Source organism: Eubalaena glacialis, chromosome 1, assembly GCF_028564815.1.
Source record: "Eubalaena glacialis isolate mEubGla1 chromosome 1, mEubGla1.1.hap2.+ XY, whole genome shotgun sequence".
Taxonomy (NCBI): domain Eukaryota; kingdom Metazoa; phylum Chordata; class Mammalia; order Artiodactyla; family Balaenidae; genus Eubalaena; species Eubalaena glacialis.
The window spans coordinates 175956903-175973567 of NC_083716.1; the positions used below are offsets into that span (position 1 = coordinate 175956903).

Sequence of the window (16665 nt, forward strand, 5' to 3'; positions counted from 1 at the left end):
TGATAAAAATAAGACATGCTAATCCTGAGGCAAAAGGTAAATAATACTTCTCTTTCTTACTGGTGTATTTTGTTCATGACTGTCCAATCATTTAATAGAACAGATCATTAAGGAGATGACCACTGAACTTCTAATCAGATCCTGGGAAGGGCACGGCAGAGGTAACCCCAGCTGGCTGACATCCTGACGTTTTCACAGTCAAAGAGCATTCTGCCACTAAGCCACCCAGGGAATACTGAAACCTCCAAATGACGCCCAATTAATCATGTCTTCCTGTGTTCCTTTTAATGAGATTTTAATTTCACTGATTGCTAGCGACCACTGGTTGAACAAGCCCCGGAGTTGACAGTTCATTTTGACTTTGAGGAATTCTGCAAACTGGAATAATGAAGTGGTTCTATTTCTAAACTATTATTAATGATAACATGTTTACTGAGATTTACCGTGCTCTCTATATATCAACTTGTAATCCTCGCAGTCGCCTGCCCTATGAGGATGGAACTAGCATTTGCCCCGTTTTACAGAGGACACTGAGAGATAAAGCACTTTGCCCAAGGTCACGCAGCTAGGGAGGGGATGGGGGGAGGACCTGAACGCCAGCAGTGTGGCTCTCCAGAGCTCGTGTACACAGCCACAGTGCGTGCTGCCTCTCAGACAGCTACCTCCTTAAAACATACAGTTACTGTTTGAAGATACTTAAAATCTGGGATTTAAGAAGCACTACTGGTGCCCTTCACGTATGGGTCCTCTCCCCTACATCAAAGAGCAGGTGCCAGTGAAGCTTCCAACTCATCTAAAAGCCAATTTTGCTACTGCAAAGCAATCACGAGGTTCCTATGAAGATCCCCTTGGGGATCCAAATAGTGAACCAAGAGAAGAAGCAAAGCAATACACACATCACAGAGCCCTCTGTGTTCTCCAGCTTGACTGTTTTAGAAAGAATTGGGGCTAATACTTCCCAACATAAAATACCATCATCTTTTTGAGCTTAGTGTCTTTCAGCCAAAATGTTTCAGATGCCTCAACACTGAAAACACTTGACAGCTGGTCCCAGTTAAAGTTGTAGAAAAGTAAGCTTTGAGGATTATTTTGTTATTGATGTTCCTATGTCTTTTTTTCCTGCTTTAAGGAAAAAAAAAAAAAACAAACTTTTTCCTTAGGTGAAGGCTTCATCTTGTTAATGTAAGGGGGAAAAAAGTGTTGCTTGAATAGAAGATGGTAACAGAGTCGATTTAGTTTACATTAAATGACAATTTTAGAAATTCACACGTAAAATTCCTGAGAGACGAGTGTGTTTAAAACCACCTTAAAAAACTGTGGTATTTGGATATATTGAGAAAAATGCCTCCAGCAGGCAAAGGGGGTGAGGAGATAGGCAGCTTCACTACTTGCTTATGCTTCATGTGAGGGCAGCCACAATGATACACAGGGTGCAGTTAACAACCTATGGCTTTAACCTAGAGCAGCACTGAAGACATCACCATCCTCAGACCAGCGTGTTCAGCCCCCAAAGACCCAGGGTGAGCAGTACTCCCAGCTGTTACTTTTCTTCCTCAACACTGACATCCCTTAGTTAATACGGCTGAGACTAGGCTAGGGCAGGGCTGAGGATGTGATCAATGGTCCATCACTCATTAGCTGCTTCAGGGCTTTAAACCCACTCCCAGTCATCATAAGGAACCACCATATGGATGGATCATCCTCTAAGCAATAAAGCCAGTCACTCTCCAAAACAAGGAATAAAAAAAACTGTGGTGAATGCAGGATCATGCATGTGGTTTTGAAAGTCCAATGCTTGGCAATAACATCAGGGAATTGACCCTTACAGCGAACTGTCAGGTAAATTGTCTTCACTAAATAGCTATCCTCTGGTAGAATTCCCTTGCTACCCAATACATTCCTATCCACCGTCCCTAAAGAACCAACAGCACCTGGTTCAGGGAATTTGTCTGCTTTTTATGCAAGAACAAGTAAAACAAAATCAGGATGTTAAATATTCAACCAATGCTGGAAGGGGGGGGTAAATTTGACACCTAAGAGGTCCTTGGTGAGGATGGCCAGGCGGCAAGTGGGTAACAGAGTGACTGGGACTGAGTTGAAGGTTTGGACTCCAAAGTGCAGAATAGTTATTCAAGAAACTTCAAAAGGATATTGTTTGTAAGTTTTCATCCCTATTTATATATCCAGAAACAGGTATTTTTTTCTAGAAGAGCAAAAATGAAATAGTCACCTGGTCCCATTGAATGTTATTTCCATCATACACATTAGGGACAGGGACTTTTTTAAATTGCAGGAAACTCTGAACTAAAAAAAGAAAACACGTCAATCACCCATTAGAAGCATAACTAAATAAACAGGGTGTTAGGCAACAGGAAAAGCATGATCCAAGTTGCCCACCCGATGCATAAGAGAACTTATTTTTAAATGTAATGATGGTAGATTAAATAATTTCTAGCTGCTATTAGAATAGAATTGAACGTGAGATATAATACCAAGTCTAACTGAAAAGAAGCAATAGGTTGAAACCTTAAGAACAAATTAGAAACATGGTCAAACACCAACTAAATGGTTATTAGAAACTAAACTAAAAAAAAAACCAACCTCATCCAACGTATATTTCAATAAGGTAAGAATGCAGCTAATGACAAAGTAAAGGAGGACAATTATATCTCTTCACCAATCCACCTTATCCAAGATGCAGCTGCCTGGGATTACAAAAGAGAAGCAGAAAAGACTGCAGGGCCCTGGCATTTGATATGCAGGCTCTCATAAGACAAATGAGGCGCCCTGTTCACAACCAAATGACATTGTGGCAAGATTATACAGAGGATTTATTTCTGGCTGGCTGGAGGTCAGTCAAATATATATGTTTTCCATTTCCCAAAAGTTAATCTGCCATAGGCCCACAGTGCGCTGTTCAAACATACATTCAATTCTTATTGTAGCAGAGTCCGAAATTTGGCAGTGTTCTAGATGAGATATTGGCATTAGGCTTTTAATGAGAAATGGTGAGATAAAAGTGATGAATTCATTCTTGCCTGGGTAATGTAGTAAAAAAATGATTGCATTCCAGCTTCTGGTTTCCGAGACATAATTCTGGAAGACAGAAAGCTCCAGAATGCCCATCCGGCTTAGTCTATGAATCTGAACAGTACAAATGCAGACCCCAATTTTGGCTGCTAACACATGCCGGCAATTTGACTAAGACCAAAACAACCCAATAGCAAAGAAGAACCTCATACATTTTTATAGCATGTACAAGGGTATGTCTTAAGTGAACTCGATCATTCATTCAACAAATCAACAAATATTTATTGGTATCTACTAAGCACTCAATATTATTTTATTCTTCTAGTGTTCTAAGGTACACCAGTCAAGAAAGCAGAAGAAAACCCTGTGTGCATGGAGCTTGGTCCAGTAATGAGTGTACTTTCTCAGCAGAGCCACTGAACGCCCAGGTAGTTTTTCCAGAAACTACCTTTTACCAGGCATTACTAGCCATGGTGCCCAAACAGAGTCCAAAGTGGCAGAAAGCTAGGAACCTGGACTAGGAGGTGGATGCCATGGTGAAATAATCGAGAGTAACTAGCTTCAGTTTTAAGGACCATCCAGATTACCTAGATGGGTAAAGTAACAAACACTTACTATCTGGGATTACTTAGTAGATGTTATACACTTTCAAAACTTGCTGGTCTGCACAATCCTATTAATCATAAAAGTGTTATAAATCACTACTGGGAGAACATAAGAGTTTCTTTCAACTTACATACTTCTCCAATGATGGAACTTCCCATGACAAACATCTAAATCAGACTAGAAAAATGAAGCCAAGAGCACAAGTCTCCACTGGAAACTTAATTTTTTTAAAGTCACATGATCACAAATATCATTGAGACTAAACACATCACATTCAATGATTTCTCAGGTCACTCAAGATTGAGTGCTCTGTGAGAAGTCACAGGTCACAGACCTGAAAGGGGCCTCAGGATTCATCTTACAATGAGAAGAAATAATAGTTGACTAGTGAATTTTTTTATCTCCAAGGAATGCAGGTCTCTTGGTTTCTCTGTCTTTATGTGTAAAAGGAGGTCGTTGGAATAGGTGATCTACTCCTCAGTGATTGATACAGTGCATCTCTCTGTTAGAGGTCATTAAGACACAGGTTGACTTAAGAGTCATTCTTACTGCACCTTGGTCACTGCTGGATATAAGATAACCTGTTTAATTTCTTCCAAGTTTTCCAGTATCAACAATCTACAAAATGTTACAAATGGTTAAGCAAAGAACAACCTAAAGGGAAAAATGTAATATATTAAATATTCTTCAAAAGAAAAAAAAAAAACGAAGCCAAGAACAGAGCATTACTCTAAGTTGTGTGCCTGGTCTGAGACTATCATTAGCGTCGGAACATTCAGCCCCGGGCAGCACCCTGGTTAGGAAGTGGGAGAATGGTGACCTAAGAAGTGACAGTCTGCCTAAAAATAATCTAAAGGGATGTGAGTTAGAGTTTCAATATGAGTTTGTCTGATGGGGGTGGGAGAGGTCTTGGAGGTAGTTCAAAACTAGAATCCTCAAGAGCACTAAGGGGATGTTAGGATGACACTGTAATCAACCTTGAGCAAGACCACCATGCGTTGCTGCTGCTGCCTGATTACTGAGCCATAGGAATATGGCGTATAAGTTCATGCTGCAGTTTTACATGTCCGATGGGGAGCACATACTGATCGAGCTCTATCAATAAAGAATTAATAAATGAGCAGGGAATCTGTATAGGAGACAGAATCCCAGGAGGAGTGACCCCACAGTGGGTGTTCTTAAAGGGGGTGCTCCTGCAGGCACTGGCCGCGACTGACCGAGGGCCTGGCCCCCTGAGAAGTCTGTGTCTCCTTAGCTATCCACAGTCAATCCTCGTGATTACAGATGGCTCTTCCTCCCTTACGGGAAATGGTTTAGGACTTTATGATCTACTGGTTCGGTATTAAATCTTTTCCCAAACTGGCCAATTAGGTACCCACTGAATTCTTCTGGTCCAAGATCACGTCTAAGCATGATGTTGATTTCCAATGAGTTATAAGGGAGATGCGAGTCTTTAAAAAGCTGTAGAGCCTTATGTCAATAGCCTGATCCAAGAGGAAACAACTGTACTTGTATTTTGCTCAGAAAAATATTCTTAAGCTAACTTTATCTAGGTCTGCAGAGCCGATATGCTATGTATGTAGGGAGAAAACAGGATGGCACCAGTTAGCACTAATGCACTCTAAGGGGTCAGAAACTCAAATGTCTTCAGGGGCCAGGGAGATCATGTAAATCATTCAGAGAGGAGGGGGCAGAATTTTTCCATTTAGGATTTTATACCAGTTGTTTTCAGATCTTCTGGTTTTTCTAAGACAAGCCAGAAGTGGATCTTATGTCCACTCTCTCTCAATTTTTAAATGTTGGCAACTGATTTAATAACATTGTCTAAGCCAGACAGAATACATTTGTAGGGAAGATCCAAGCCTGGGCCACTAGGTGGTAACCTCTGCAGTACAGCAAAAGAAAAAAAATAAATAAATAAAAATAAAAAAACAGAAGGAACTGCTGGGAACCGGAGCCGGGGCAGAAAAAAGGATGTGGGATGAACTAATGACTAAAATGTGGTTCCGAGGCTTTGCAGTAAAAACTTGAAGCTCAACAGATTTCAATTTTGGTATGCCAACAGAGGAAAAAAATTCCACAGGCAGAGAGACACTCAATTAAGACTGCCTAGGCTCATTTCCTCAAGAACCGTGATTAAATTAAGACATGAGATAGAAAATGCAGGCTGAAGTAATTTTAAAAATCAGTTTTTCACAGTTTGGGACTTATTTTTTAACATATTCAAACACAAGGAGTCATGGTTTAAAGTCAGGGGAAAGTCTATAATACATAATGAAGGTTGAGCTTTTGCATACCAAATGCAGTTAAAGAAATGGAACAAAACCACACAGTCAGCAGTGAAGCACCAAGTGTGCACCAACTTGAAAAGAGGGCTTGTCTATTAAAAAAAAACCTATACAGCATGCAAAATCCAAAAACGGGTGCATACACAACCTAGATTTTCCTCTTCTGTCAAGTATGAGGCACTCATCAATGAAATATGAGCACAAAGGAAGGCACATTTTGGTTCTACCTCCTCTTTAACATTCCTCGCTTTTGAAAATGGGCTGCAAATAGCACATCTCAATAGCACATTTGAAAGATATGTTACGCTACCATGGCATAACCTAAACACAGCACAATAAATATTTCTTGTCTACACCAAGAATATAGACCGTTTAAAAGAAGACAATTTTAAAAGATAGAAGATGGGCAAGAATACCACAGGGCCAGCAGTGGCTACTGTGGCTGATGCCCCACAATCAGTTCATGGGTATCTCAGCGCCCCACCCCCATGGGGCCTGTTTAGGGCTGGGCAGATGGATGGTAAGCCAATGTGGACCAATGACAGAGGGGGAAAGGCTTGCTGGGGGCTTCTAAGAGAGAAACTTTCTTGCTCCTTAGTAAGGACCACAAAAAGCCAAATGTGAAGTAGGAAACATGCAGCACTTTTTGCCTCTTAGGACAGTGAAGGGAATGAGACTTGGGATAAAAGCCAAAGCTGTAGAGAACCGGGCTAAGAGAGGAAAGACCGAAGGTCCTGATTGATGCCGCTGAGATGCTAAACAACCCTGAAACCTTTTCTTCCTCTAGGCATTTCCAGTTCTATAAGCTAGGAGTCCTTCTTGTTAAAACCATTTTAACAGACTTTTCTGCTACTTGTAGCTTAAATCACTCCAACTGAAAATGCACTTTCCCCTGGAGAATCATTCAAATTCTTCAAAATGTTAAGGGCCCATTTTCACCCAGTGTGGTTTCTGGGTGAAAATCAGTGATAGGCACTGATTTTGTTCCTACAAAAACATAGAACTATAGAGAAAAAGATTCCCTTTGTCTTATCCGTTTCTTAAAACACTGTAATCTGCCAGGAATGATGTATTTTATTTGGAAATGAATGTCAACAGGCTAAATACAAATGGAGCCATTTTTTTCACACTATCCGACACAGATTCCTTTGGAGTCTCCGCAATGGAAAACTTTCTGGGTTTGACCCAACCAATTTCTTTTGCCAGTTCTGGAATACAGTCTTACACCAACCCGTGAACAGCTTAAGTGAATGGCAAGAGTACATACCAGTACCCAAGACATTACTAAAGACTTACAGAACTTTCATTGCTATGAGCACAAGGAAATGACAGTCTCAAATATTATATGAACATAATTTGTTCTTAAAACACTATCTACAAGAACTGCTACACCGTCAATAACCATCTTCCCACCTACCAAGAAAAAAGCAGTACTTGAGGTTAGGTGTGTAGTAAATGATACTCATAATACAGTTACTAGTAAAGAAATATCAACATTACTGATTTCAATATTTATACACAATGCTCAATGCAAATATTTAAATATCATTTCATGGGCTTTGTTTTTTTTATTGAGATGAAATTCACATAACAAAAAAGTAACTCTTTTTAAAGTGAATAATCTGGTGGCATTTAGTACATTCAAAATGTGTTGTGCAACCACAACCTCTATCTAGTTCTAAAACACTTTCATTTCCCTGAAAGAAAACCCCACACCCATTAAGCAGTCACTCCCCATCCCCGCCTCCTGGCAACCACTAATCCATTTTCTGTCTCTATGGATTTATCTATTCTGGATATTTATATGAAATGGAATCATACAATATGTGACCTTTTGTGTCTAGTTATTTCACTTAGCATAATGCTTTCAAGGTTCATTTCATAGAATTTTAATAAACTTAAAAATTATGCCAGAAAGAGTGTTCATTTTAGAACTCCCCGGAGAGAGGTCTCTAGCACAGCTACAGAGACCCTGTATGGGCCCAAACAAAGAAAAATAATAACAGACAAAGTTAAAGCCTTCAGGTCATAAAAATCAACTATACAAATGCAGAATAAGAGCACACTGGGTAAGTAGCATCCAGAGGGAAAAAGATTCTAAAAGGGGATGCAGGAAGGGAGTGACATGCAACAAATATGTCAAAAACAATGAAATCTCAGTGATAAGTGTGTACGTCTACAGTACTTTACAGACTTCTCTGGATATTTGAAATACTTAATAATAAAAACATGAAAAAATTAAAAGAGAGTAAGTAGTCTTTTGGCTGAGAAATGCAGTATAAAACAATGACATCTATTTTATTTAAAATTCTCATATAGTATTTGATGCCATTAGCTGAAATGTAGTATTCCCCTCACAAATGAGGGGTCCCCAAGCCCTGCAACCCCCATAACGCATTAGGAATTTGGAGTTCGTATACAATACTGACAGGCACTACCCTTCAGGAGGATTCAGAAAAACTACAGGGCATCAAGAGAGATGAGATAGAGGAGGTTTGAAAAAGGATATTGGGGCTTCCCTGGTGGCGCAGTGGTTGAGAATCTGCCTGCCAATGCAGGGGACACGGGTTCGAGCCCTGGTCTGGGAAGATCCCACATGCCGCGGAGCAACTAGGCCCGTGAGCCACAATTGCTGAGCCTGCGCATCTGGAGCCTGTGCTCCGCAACAAGAGAGGCCGCGATAATGAGAGGCCCGCGCACCGCGATGAAGAGTGGCCCCCGCTTGCCGCAACTAGAGAAAGCCCTCGCACAGAAACGAAGACCCAACACAGCCATAAATAAATAAAAATAAATAAATAAATAAAATTTAAAAAAAAAAGAAAGGATATTGCCACCCAAGAAAGTTCATTAAGAAAAGGAGATAAGGGGAAGCTTTGGCAGTTTTAAATATTTGAATAAATACTTGAAAAAGGGATTAGATGTGTTCTGCATTGCTCCAGAGGCCAGAAATTAAAGAGAGTGGATCTGGCTCAGGATAAAGACCTTCCAACCAGTAATTCACAACAATGGTGCCTCTCACCAGGGGAAGCTCCTCAGCAGTAGAGACAGTCAGAGAGCTAGTAACCCCCTCAAACACCTCTCCTTCCCCGCCCCCTCGGCCTGTGCAGACACACAGGACCCCAGGCTTAGAAGGGCTCTGCGCTTGCTTTAATGCTCCACAGTCACCATTTTGAACTTATTAATTTTAGAACAATGGACCCTGCATTTTCATCTTGCACTGGGCTGTGCAAATTATGTAGTTAATCCTGTGTGTAGGTGTAGAAGAAATACTCTTATCTGATGAAGTTGGCAGTGGTATTTGGTTGGTTAATGTAAAAAGGCAGTTTAGGCAGGGAAACATAAAACTGTGATACAAATAAACCTTAAAATTAATGTTTTAACTTAAATCACATTAATGTACACTCCTTTACCAATATCGTGATGTAGGGTCAAGGCCATTTAAAAAATCCTAGATTTTAAAAATCCCTTTTTTTACAATTATCTTTTCTATACCGAATTTAATAACAGTTTGTGTTTAACAATTTGTCTTTTTTTCTTAATGAATTGTTTTTTGTTTTTTAAAAAAATATTTTATTTATTTATTTATTTATTTTCCTTTTTTTTGGCTGCATCGGGTCTTAGTTGTGGCACACGGGATTTTTGCTGAGGCATGCGGGATCTTCTTGGTACGGCGTGCGGTCTGCTTGGGTTTCTCTCTAGCTGCAGCGCACGGGCTTCTCTCCAGTTGTGGTGTGTGGGCTTTCTCTCCCTAGTTGTGGCATGCAGGTTCCAGGGCGTGTGGACTCTGTAGTTTGCGGCATGCAGGCTCTCTCTTTGAGGCGCGTGAGCTCAGTAGTGGTGGTGCGTGGGCTTAGTTGCCCTGAGGCATGTGGGATCTTAGTTCCCAGACCAGGGATTGAACCCACGTCACCTGCATTGGACGGCGGATTCTTTACCACTGGACCACCAGGGAAGTCCCAACAATTTGCCTTTTTAAAAAATAATTTTTATTGGGGTATAGTTGATTTACAAGGTTGTATTAGTTTCTGGTGTACAGCAAAGTGAATCAGTTATACATATACATATATCCACTCTTTTTTAGATTATTTTCCCATATAGGTAACAATGTGCCTTTATTAATAGACTTCCCCAAGCATCCCACTTGTTTTTTTGAACAAACAACTCACTTTTGGAACTAATCTTTTATCACTTATTTAAATGAAATAATTTTAATAAGAAGTAAACCTGCATAAACAAACGTGGGAACAAACTCTTGTTAAACATGGACCTTCCCTGGTGGGAGCTGACATGGGGGTGGCGCTGGGGGGACAGACGAGAGTGTCATCTCCCAGCAGTGAGCAGCCAGCACGCCCGGGGCATCACCAGTGCATTTTACAGAGGGAACTGCGAGTACCACTTAATTCAGCGGGTCAAGTTCATGGAGGTTGGCTATTCTTCTGCAGAAGTATTAGGCTTATTGCACTGTCTTCTGTTTGGGCTGTCCTGCTGAGGCTGATGAGCACCGCCGCACGCCCACGAGAAAGCAGTGTGAGTTTCCTTGAGGCAGGCGTGTAAACTCCCCCTGAAGCTGGTGGACATTCCTGCCGCCAAGTTCAGAGAAAGAGGTAGGTCTTTGGTGAAGGAACTGTAACTCAAAAGGTGATGGAGAAAGAGGCAGCTCACGGCTGTGGAAGTAGAGCTCAAAGGCAAGCTTCAGGGAGACACGGGAATTCACATTTCTCTCTGGACCTGTCTTCTTAGGCCACCCAGGACACATGTGTGTGACGTCTTCCCAGGCAGGAGGAAAGAGAAACTTCAGGCACAGGGAAGCAGGCAGCAAACTAAACAAGGAGGTGTCCTGAGAGTCACACACCAGGCTGACCTCCAGTAAACAACTGGGTAGGACCAGTTATCTAGTTGCCTGTTCCTGCGTGTCTCTGTTCATTTTGTTGTCTTTACACCACTTTCCAGCACTGCTTGGGCCCGAGCACTAACGGGGGAAGGTAACTCCCAGTGCTAGCACAGAGGCGGCAGAGGTGACTAACAGGGACTCTCATAAACCCTATGTAGACCACAGTGTTTCGGTCATTCTTCCCAAAGCGGAGTTTCTACCTCCAGCCCCCGCCAAGGAACTCCCATCTTATTCTGGGAAACCGCAGGACTGCCTTACATTCTCTGACTGGCATTTCACAGAAGAAGTATCATAGAGGATAGGAGGCCAGATGAATTCACTCCAAAATAGAAAGAGGAAAGAACTTACTGAGTGCCTCCGTGGGCCCGCTATCACACCAACCTCTCCACGTAATCAGGTAACACTCATAACAGCTCTACGGGTTAAGTGGGTCCCTCTATGGGTAAAGAAGAAACTGAAGACTAAAGAGAAGAACTACCTTCCCAACGTCACACCTAATAACTGACAGAGCTGGGATCTGAACTCGAATCTGTCTAATTCGAAAGCGGTCACTCCCTTCCCTACACCACACGGTCTCTATATGCTTCAGATATGGAGAGTCTAAGAAATAAGATGGAGGATGTTTTATCAGTTTAATCACAAAAAGCAGGGACTGTGGAAAGCAGACACTCAAGAGACATGTAAAATTTGATTTTACCCAAATTTACCAATAACCAATCTGAAATCGGTTATTTAAATAATTATAGGAGATGTCAGCTAAAGGAGCCTGGAAGGCTGTACAGTAATTTCTATGCCATCTAATGTTTTTATTACCTCTACTTCTCAGAAGTTTGAAAAGATTTTTTTCCTAGAAAGAACTCCATAGAGAATAAAGCCAGTAAAGGGGAGGGGGTAAAAAAGGCATGACCAGCACTGTCAGACAGCTTTACTAGTTTATAAACACTCTAGAAATCACCCCTGTGAGAAAACACTGTCACAACTCTATAGCCAGTTTACCAGGACAAAGGTTAGCTAAACGAGAAGTTATTTTACTATGCCTGCATTCTGAACATGAGGCCACCTGAACACCTACTTTAGGTAATTAGAGTATTAGTCCCTGAAAAAAAATTTGCTGAATTCAACTGCAATTAATGGACTTGAAATGGCAAGTTTTCTTTAACCCAATGAACATGAATATTTTATGTCTTCTGTACTCTATTATAATGATACTAGTTCTACTGTATGTATAGCACTATCTTAGCCCACTCCATAATTTGTGTGAGAATTAGGCAATATTATGAAATGGAAAATATACTTCATCCTCTTTGGGAATATACATGAAGGCCCTTTGGTTACAATTAATATAAAGCAAATGCCTGCAATTAATATCCAAGTTTTGTCTTTTCTAGGAATCCTTATTTCCCTTTGATCGAATAACTGGATTCAGAATTACTGGAAGATACCTCTGAAATTCTCCTGATCCCCAAACAATAAATCGCAAGTCACTTTTCTGATGCCCTCAAACTTAAACGAACCTAGAATGTTGAAACACCATTCAGTTTTTATTTCTCAAATCCTCCAGGGCTACTGTCCTTTCCTTCTGTGGTTCCTACTCACCTTGGTCAAATGGGCACCAAGTTCAGGCAGCAAAGGGATCCAAGCTTTCGTAAACTGCTTACTTAGATTCCCTGGCAGAATAAATGAGGCTAAAGGAAAGCATTTATTTGCTCTGATAGGAAAAAGGCAAGAAAGGCGCAAGATTTCTACTTTACCTACGTAGAGACAATCAAAGTTGAACAACTAGAACTTAGTATTCACAAGGCATTATGACTAGTGGCTATTTACAAGGGCCTACACTCTCCAGCCCTCGCTCCTACCTGGCTTTATTTCATATCACCCTCTCCTCGCTCACCTCTTCTGGCCACACTGGTCATCTTTTACAAAGCTTATCATCTTGGCACGGGCTGTGTGTCTGCCCAGGATGGCCAGGCTAAATCCAGGACTTCACTCAAATATTTCTCCCTCAGAGTGGCTCACTCCGCTCTTGAATCTAAATGAGGAGCACCCCCAGACCCCCACTATTTGTTATTGTCTCCGTAGCACATTGTTTTTCCTGCACACTTCTCACAATTTGTAATTTCACTTCTACCTGTGTATTGACTTAATGTCTGCCTTTCCTGTGAGACTGGAGGCTTCATGGGGGCCAAGAACCCTGTCTCTTCCGTTCACCTGGTGTACCCAGCACAGCGTGGATGAGATGCTTTACTTATTGAGTAAATGAAGGAGGGCAGCTTCAGGGCCTGCATGACCAGTGTGGTAGAAGGCTCCTCTCCCCACTTCTGCATGAAAGCAACCACCACTCTGGCTGAATCACAAGAAGCCCCCTGGGACCTTCTGGAAGCAGCACCCCTGAGGCGAGCACTCAGGCCCTCATGCTGGCTGGTGACACTGGTGAGGCTTCTTCAAGAGTCTCTTGGGCAGGGAACAAGTGGGAGCCAATGAGCCTGCCACATGGTAACCAGCACTAACACAGCGATTCAAGAACCCCTGGGACACATTCCTTTGGAGACTCCCAGTAACATCCCAGAGGAATATCTCTTATTATTGGCTAAGAACTATTTAGTCTGCAGACATCTGAACTGCATGGATGTTTCAGGTTACGCCAACAAGCCTGAGCTGTTCTATTTAATTATTGCAAATTAATCATGTAAAGCCACTGTTCAGAGTTCTTTCAAGTGCAGAATTCTGTATTTATGATGTTAAAAAAAAAAAAATCCATCCTGAAAAAAAAAAATCAAGTTAATTTCTCATCCCCATTCCTCACCTAATGACAATTTTCACGAGCACTAAATTAAAAAGCCAACTTTTCATTTTTTTGTTTTTTGTTAAAACCCCAAGTGTTTTTAGTTTTTAAATTATTTATTTATTGGCTGCGTGGGGTCTTCATTGCTACGCGCGCGCTTCCTCTAGTTGTGGAGAGCGGGGGCTACTCTTCCTTGCGGTGCACGGGCTTCTCAGAGCGCAGGCTCAGTAGTTGTGGCGCACGGGCTTACTTGCTCCGCGGCATGTGGGATCTTCCCGGACCAGGGATCGAACTCGTGTCCCCTGCGTTGGCAGGCGGATTCTAAACCGCTGCGCCACCAGGAAAAGTCCCCAACTTCTCAGTTTTAAAGAAATCCTTAGAGCTCTGGTCTACTGTGCCAGGGGCCAAGAATCCCATGAGTCAGATAACCTTTGGCATTTTTATGCTTCCCAAGAGTTGTGCTGTCCGAGCCATGTCCTCTCACCTGTATTCTAGCTTTCTGTTAGATATCAGATTTCCAGTGTATGCCATTCTCACCTTATCAGTCAGTTCCACTGACAGTTGCAAGAATTAGGAGCCAAACAGTGAGAAGCCTGTGTGAGGAATGAACAGTCAGCTCACAGGGAAGGAAAGCAAGGCTACTGCCGAAGCCATTTGGAAGTCTTTCCTGTCCTTCTGACCCTGCATATCACAGACAGATTAGAAAGTGCAGAGACCTGGCAGCAGAATTCTGACCCCAGATCCATCCATCCAGTGAAGAAAAGGATCACGAGCACGTTGAGTTTCTCAAGACCCGGCTAGCAATCACAGACTGGTAAGGAGGCTCAAAATCTATTATAAATTAGACCTCCTGGGGGCCTATTACTGAAAAGATGCTTTGAATTTGATGTTCTTATTTCAAGTAACAATCTTCTCATGGCTGACCAAGTTCCCTAAGGGTGAAGATTAAGGCATTAATCTGTGCCTATTAAAAAGTTAGGCAAAATTTTTAAAAAAACCACCAAAACCTGTCTGCCAAGTCTAATGGACAGCCTCTTCTTCACTTTCTGCCATAGTGTGCTCTGGCCAGAAGGGGCATCGAGCCAGGCCCGGGGGAGTTTACACCCATGGCTATTCAAATGATATCCTGACTACAGATTCCTGCTGGGTGGTTCTATGGCTCATCAGACATGGGCGTGTGTCCCAGTCTATTAGAATGTGACCAATAAAGGCCTCTCCTTGTCTTAAATCAATCTGGGGTGAAACATTCTTAGAAACCTTTTGGATGCTAAACGTAAGTAGTGCAGGATTAAGAAGAAGGTATTCTTAAGAGTCAGCAGGAAGGAACTCTTTGTTTTAAAAAAATGGTAACCAAATACAAGATATAGGATCAAGGTTAAGAGTGTAATTGGATATGAAGCCAAAAATAAAATGATAATAAGCCCACATTTCGTCAAAAATGTTGACCTAATTTTCTTTCTTGGCTTTAAAATGTTCTTGATTGGATATACAAGTTTATTTTCTGTTATATAAGAAATTAGGAGGCAGTGACTTTTTTTTTTACTAATAGAGTAAAAAATGCAGCAGAGAGATTTGGCTTGGTATTAAGAGATCTGCTTGTCAATCTACTAACAAGCACAACTAAGAATCTACTTATATCTGCAATATTGTACTATTGATGGAATAGTTAAAATTCACATGGGCCAGAGATTTCTGAAGTGGGTAAACACATACACACATGACTACAGCCCAAAACAGATCAATCTACTAATGAAATAGATTGTTCAGCAAAAGAGCCATTTCCTTTAAATCCTATATACTTGGTAGTGTTAGAAAAATATATAATATTAGAAAAACTAGGTTTTCTGCACCAGATTAAACCTACTTTACTTCCACCAGAAAGACATTCTCAGTACAAGTAGAGATCGGTATTTGGGGTTTATTGTAATACTACAGTCAGAAAGTTTGGCTGGATTGAATGTAATCCTCAGGTGTATCTGATTCTAGACTTACAAGACAGATTAACATAAATTAAAACAGGACAATTTAAAGTAATTGAAAAAAGCAAGACTCTAACTGACAGTGGATGTCTAAAACTAATCCACTAGCAAGCTCTTGTTTCACTTAAGTGAAATTAAGCACAGATCTTAACTGGAGTCTATCTTTATCAGTGGTTTCAAAGAGGATTCACAACTCCTAACTAAATAAAAAGTGACAAAGTTAATTAGAAACTCAGAGCTTACAGTGTGGTCTACTGATGTACTGATTCATAATCATGTGATACATAAACTGAGAACACCTTTGGGGGAAATTACAGATTTTATGCTTTTTAGAACTTCCTGGAAATAACCTTTGCCCACATTTTGAAAGGTAATTTTGAATCACCCCCCGCACCCCCCAAATCAGATGTCTTTGTAAACAATAAGTCTGCCAACCCTTATCAGGATAGTCAATCATTTTCCATTGGAATCTGCAGATAAGTAAGCAGAGGGGGTGGCTAAGGCTGGCAGTGGGTTCAATCATAGGAGTAGGCAGCTTCTTTCAGGGTTCTGATTTGGTTTGCTAGGAAAACTTTTCTTATGTTTAATTTCCTTGAATTTTGGGGGACAGGAGGAGTATGGTCAAAAAGATTATAAAAATGATACTTTGTTAAAACAAAAATTGTATTTTACTTCAGTCTCTCTGTCTTTCTGTTGCACTTAAACAAACTTAAAAAATATATTAACTTTTAGGTCTGTGACCAAATTAATGCTGAGTGTGTGTATGTGTACGTGCTTGCTCTTTGCATATTTATTCAGGCCTGGCTCCCAGCATTCGACAGAGCCAACAGCTCTTTAAATATTTAAACAGCAAAACTGTGATTCTACCACCTTGCCGAAGAGTACAAATGCTGATTAAGATGGTCAGTCATCTAATGCATGGTACACTTTTTATATATATTAGATGGTCCAGCCTATCACTTGTAAATATTTTAAAATAATTTCTGTACACTATTTTTTCATATTAAAATTAATAATAAATTTTCCTACTTAGGCATTAATACCTCAATAAGGATTTTTTAAAGAAGAAATGGTATTTGGAAAACCAGG

At 40.9% G+C, this 16665-nt stretch overlaps 1 protein-coding gene across 2 annotated transcripts in view; it reads right to left on the reverse strand.

The window, feature by feature from the left end:
- Positions 1–16665, reverse strand: part of STK39 (serine/threonine kinase 39) — a 309082-nt gene that overhangs the window by 26668 nt on the left and 265749 nt on the right. The gene's annotated exons all lie outside the window — the stretch shown is intronic.